At 40.2% G+C, this 6,000-nt stretch overlaps 1 non-coding gene across 1 annotated transcript; it reads left to right on the top strand.

Moving 5' to 3' along the window:
* The first annotated feature begins 598 nt into the window (after window positions 1-598).
* LOC116560343 lies at window positions 599-704 on the top strand. Its single transcript, XR_004272926.1, has one exon. It is a non-coding gene; the product is annotated as a U6 spliceosomal RNA (small nuclear RNA).
* Window positions 705-6,000: the final 5,296 nt, after the last annotated feature.

The following is a 6,000-nucleotide window of genomic DNA, read 5'->3' as shown; positions in this document are numbered from 1 at the left end:
ATTATGTAATTCAAACCAAACTCCAGAGGTACTTACAAAAGTGGAGATAGTGTGCAGGGAATCCCAATGATGTCTCACTTGCATTTGCATTTTGTTCTGGGAATCCATGGAACCCAAGTGAAAGCCCAAGAGATTGGTCAGCTCCTCTTAGAATTCAGCATGTATTAAAAAAAAATAATCAAAGGCTGTAAGATTATAGCTTTTGGCCCAAATCCAGACCACAGACATCTTTCATTTGGCCATGTGGTGTTTGTTTGTTTTCTGAGACGGTCTTGCTCTGTCACTCAGGCTGGAGTGCAGTGGCATGATCTCAGCTCACTGCAACCTCCACCTCCCAAGCTGAAGTGCCGCCCACCTCAGCCTCCCAAGTAGCCATGACTACAGGCATGCACCACCATGCCTGGCTAATATTTCTATTGTTTTTATAGAGACAAGTTTTTGTCATGTGGCCAGGCTGGTCTCAAACTCCTGAGCTCAATCTACCTGCCTCAGCCTCCCAAAGTGCTGGGATTACAGGTATAAGGCACCATGCCTGGCCCCCACCTGGTATTTTAAACAATGAGAAATTTTACATTAAAACAATCAAAATTACTCAGAAGTGCTCACTTCAACAGCACATATACTAAAATTGTAATCTACAGAGAAGATTGGCATGTCCCCTGCACGAGAATGACACACAAACTCATAAAGCAGTCCATATTTTGCACAGTCCCCAGAAGGTCATTCCTTTACCTGCTGACAAGCCCTAAGGGAACGGTATGAGTCAAAGCAAAAAGATTAAAATAAAAATTCAAAATATCCATTGAATTTGGCAGTTGGGAAATCATGAATAAGCTTGACATGTACTGTAACTGGGGGAAGAAGAAAGGCTACCTGGAATAGACAACTGACTGAGAAATCATTTCATTTTGAAAGGAAAATTATTCCAAACTTTGGAAACAAGGCAAAAAGGTGAGTGGCATGCCCTTTTCAATGTCAAACCAGGGACTAGGAGATTGTACTTTGTTCATCTCACTGTTCACTATTGATTTACAGGTCCTACACGGAATCTACACATTAACTGGTAGATATTTTTCCAGTAAGAATGCAAATCCCTACTTCCTTTCCAGTGGAACAGGTAACACCAAAAGTTATAATTTATTACCTTGTGAGACATTAACCAGATTGTGTCTAACCTTGTCACCTTATACTAATGTTCCATTGTTAAATTGCCTATAAATACCTGGCTACTCAAATACACTCTCATTAACTAATGAGTTGAATAAAGTATTTGTTACATGTCCATTTATATTTGCATGAGAGTCTTGATTTCACCTTTTTTGTAATAATACTTTAACAAAATTTTTGATAACTGTCAAAGGAAGCCTCAGGGCAAAATCTTTTTAAAAGTTTACTTGCAAGGAAAGTTTATAATGAAATCCAGGCTTTAGAAGAACTTACCAAATAGAAATTACAACAAGTATTTAACGGAAAAAAACTACATAATCTCCAAGTTTCTAGATTCAGAATTAGTTTGTTTATGGCAGGGAAAAGCAATACTCACACTATCATGTTTTTAAACATCAGCATTGTAAAAGTTGGAGGTATTTTCTTTTGTTTGATTGACTTTAGGAAGTCTAATTTTACAGGAAAGGCTCAGGCTCAAGGTTTCATTTATATGGTGAACTAGAACTGGATATAATAACCCTGATGTGTGTGTAGTAGTGGTGTCATCATTATGTTTTTCCGGACTTTGGAAGCCAATGTACCCAATTACTCAGAACAGGAACAGGGCAAGGAGTTGGTTCTGCTTCTACATGGTAAATGCAAGGACAATTATGGGGTACAGCTAGAGAGATGCCAAATGGAGTTTGTTTTGTTGACTCTTATGGATGGGAAATTTGAGCTGTTTATAAATGCTAGCAAAACGGAGAAAAAAGAGAGACTGGGGATAATCGCCAGACTTGCTTAGGGGAAAGGAAAGCAGAAAGCAGATTGGGAGTCTGGTGTAATAGAATGACAGAGGGCCAAGGAAGTAGCCCAGGTATTAAGAAGAGAATGGTGGCTGGGCGTGGTGGCTCACGCCTGTAATCCCAGCACTTTAGGAGGCTGAGGCATGAGGTCGAGATCAAGACCATTCTGGCCAACATGGTGAAACCCTGTCTCTACTAAATATACAAAAATGAGCTGGGTATGGTGGCGTGTGCCGGCAGTCCCAACTATTCGGGAGGCTGAGGCAGGAGACTCACTTGAACTCAGGAGGCGGGGGTTGCAGTGAGCCAAGATCACACCACTGCACTCCAGCTGGCGACAAAGTGAGACTCCTTTATGAGCTTCATGGCATAAAAAAAAAAAAAAAGAGAGAGAGAATAGTAAAATCAATGATCATACAAATAGCTTTTTAGGCCAATAGAAAAGAACAGAAATTCCAAAGGACTGCACAAAGTCACAAAGCATTGATGAGGCTGAAAATAGGCAGGAATTAGGGAGTAGGAGTGCTGGAAAAAACAGAAAACCACCTTCAGAACATGGGCTTTTAGAGTTTTGGATTTTGGAGATGGGCAGCTCTATGGCATGGTAAGACCTAAGACGTGGTCATGGGTGTAGGTGGCCAAGTAACAAAGCCAGAGCTAGTATTTACAGAGCGCTTAGTATTTTTAGGGACTATGCTATGTGGTTTTATGTGAGTATCCTGAATTTAATTTTCCAACAATGTTATTAGGTATTCCAGTCCCCATTTAGACATAAGAAAAGACAGGCTTCTGAGATTTTAAATAACTAGCCCCTCTAGTGTGAAGCCTGGATGTAAATATGTGTGTATGTGTGTATATATACACACACACAGGTATATGTATGTGTATATGTGCATGTATGTGTTTATATATATAAATTTGCTATATATATATAAATATAGCTATATATATATATATATATAGAGAGAGAGAGAGAGAGAGAGAGAGACCGACCCAAATCACAGCTAATAAGTAGAAACTATTTGAAATCAAGAATCTAATGCCATTACTTAACATCCAGGGCTTGCTCCCAAAGCCTTCCTAATAACAATCATTTAAGGGCGTATTAAAAATAGATTACCAGGTCTGTTAAACTCACTAAAGCAGTATTTACCGATTGCCTATGATGCCAGTCTCTATTCCAAGTGCTAGAAATGAGGTGAACAAAGAGATCCTGCCTCTGTGAAGCCTGAACAGTAGTGCAGCTCTCAACCTCAGTGCTGTTGATATGTTGGGCCATATATATGATTGCTGTAGTTTGGGGGCAGGGTGCCCTGTGCATTGTAGGATGCTTAGAAGAGTCTCTGGCTTCTACCTACTAAATGCCAATAGTATTTCCCCAGCAGTGACAACTAAAAATGTCTTCCAGACATGGCCACATGTATGAGGTTGCAGGGGAACAAAATATCCACAATTCCCCCCAACTAAGAATGACGGCTACAATAGGAAAAAGACTAACACATTTCAGGTGGTAATAAGTACTATAAAAAAAAAACAGGGTGAGGGTACAGAGAAATGGTAAGCCTGGCAAGCATAAAATTGGTAGGATGGTTGGTACACATCATGATGGCTTTTGATACGTAAACCTGGCGTAGCCCACTAAGTGTGGTGACGGTATTTTGCATGCGCAATTAAAGCCCTTACTTAGTTCACTTCCAGTAAAAGAAGATTATCCTGGATAATCTAGGTGTGCCTGATTCAATCAGTAGGAAGGCCGTAAAGGCAGGGCTGAGGTTTTCCTGAGAAAGTAGTTCCTTCCACTCTGCTTGTGTTCTTCCCTCTTTGACTTTCTGTGGATGAAAGCTTCAGTCTGTTCTCATGGGACACAGCCTGCCTATGATCTTCCAGTCCTGTCTGCCTGGCCTACAGAGTTTGAACTTCCTTAGCCAATTCCCAGCATTGTGTAAGCCAATTCCTTGTTATAAATATCTATTTACCACCTACTGATTTTCCTTCTCTGATTGAACCTCAACTAATATTGTCTGGAAAAGCCTCCCTTCGTGCTACTTTTGAAAGGCCTAAATAGAGTGAAGAAACGATCTGTGTGATGAACTGGAGGAGGATTACAGGTAGAGGGAAAGCCGAGTACAGACTTGGAGGCAAGAGCAAACCGACTGGGTTCAAGGAATAACAAAGATGCCAGTGTTTAAATCAGGGAGGGGGAAGGAAGAGTGGCGAGAGATGAATTCTGATACGAAGCTCATAAAGGTGAGATATAAGATATGTAAAACACTAAAGTTCACAGTAAGGAGTTTGGACTTCATTCTAAGCCTAATAGGAAGGGGTTAGAGGTTTTAAAGCAAAGGAATATAATCATCTGAAAAGTTATGTCCAGCTGCTATATGGAAAACTAAAGGTACAATAGGGAAGCAGGGAAACCAGTTAGGAAGCTAAAATTTCAGACAAAATGATGACGGCTTGGACTTGGGTGTGTAGGGTAAGAAATATCTTTTCCTTCTACCCATTTTAGGCTCATTAGCTGGGGATCCCATAACAAAAGACAAATTAACAAGAGAAAAGCATAAATATTAATGTTAGTTTAACATAACATGGGAAACTTTAGAAATGAAGACCCAAACAGTTAACTTTAGTGTTGTTTAGAGTAGGTTTGATGAATAGAGAACTGTGGGAAAATGTAATGGGGCTAAAAGACTGTGATCTAAGGGTAATAAACTGGGAGAAATTTAGTAAGACCTGATGTTCATATTCGTCTCTATGTCCCTGTGTTTTCAGAGATATAGATGTTACTTTACTTCCAGGTATAGAGAGGGCCACTCTCACATGAGGATATTACGACCTGCTTCAGGGCAGAAGGGTGCAAGAAAGTTGGAGACATTCCTGCATATGTTCTTTCTCAAATTCCTTCAGTTTAAAGTATTCAATATGTCTATGTGCCATATTTTGGGATTACATGTCCCAAACCCTGTCAGGTGGCAGCAGTAGAGGTTGTGTGAAGTCGCTTAATTCGCTACATATTTTGAAGATTAAGCCAGTAAGGGATGCTATAAGATGTACTTGAGATAGAAGACGCAGGTATAAGCAATTAAGACTGAGCAGACTCAGCCTGAGCAATTAAGAGAATGAGGTGACTGTTCACTGCATTAGGTCAAGCTTTCACTCCGTGCAAAGGGCTATTTGTTTTTAACTATGCACTTAGTAATTCCAGGCTACTGGTTGAACACTTAAAAAATTATACGATAAAATACACAGCTCTTAGGAAGTTCATCTCATGAACTTTGACAAATCTATGCAACAGTGTAACATTTTTATTACCTTGGAAAATTCCCTCCCTGGGCCTTAATTATAATCTACATTAGAAACTACGTACATAAAAGTAAGTTTACAACTCAATGAGATTTCTAAAGTGAACACACCTATCTATAATTAGTGTCCAAGAAACATTAACTGAACCCCAAAGGCCCCCTGGTGGCTCTTTCATGTCATTATCCTCCACACTATGCTCATTAGCACCATGGGCTAATTACTTTTGCTGTTTTTCGACTTACGGAACCACATAATATAAACTCTTCAATGTCTGGCTTCTTTCCCTTAAAGCCATTTTTTCTGTGTGAAATTCACACGTTGTATTTCGGTAATTTATTTTTGTACTGTAGTTCCGGTTCTTTACTACAGATAATGGTCAGCTTCCATTTTGCTAACAGCTTTTTTCCTTCTCAGAGCATTCTAATCGCTGCTTTGGACGATCTATAAAGCTGAGTGCGGGCTATGTGACCTCTCAGGGGTTTTCAACCGTGTTGTTGACATCTTGAGCCTGCCAAAGACTAGAGTAATCTGAAATCTAGGCTTCTCTGGGGAGTGGCACGGTTAGAACCAAAGAGGGCCAGGCGCGGTGGCTCACGCCTGTAATCCCAGCACTTTGGGAGGAGGAGTTGAGCGGATCACAGGGTCACCAGATCGAGACCATCCTAGCTAACACAATGGAAACCCCGTCTCTTAAAAAAAACAGAACCAGAAGAGAACATCGTCCCCAGAAGACATTTTAGCATTT

The sequence above is a fragment of the Sapajus apella genome, unplaced genomic scaffold (assembly GCF_009761245.1).
Source record: "Sapajus apella isolate SASKATOON/1434 unplaced genomic scaffold, GSC_monkey_1.0 scaffold25, whole genome shotgun sequence".
Classification (NCBI taxonomy): domain Eukaryota; kingdom Metazoa; phylum Chordata; class Mammalia; order Primates; family Cebidae; genus Sapajus; species Sapajus apella.
This window is presented reverse-complemented; position numbering and strand designations above follow the sequence as displayed.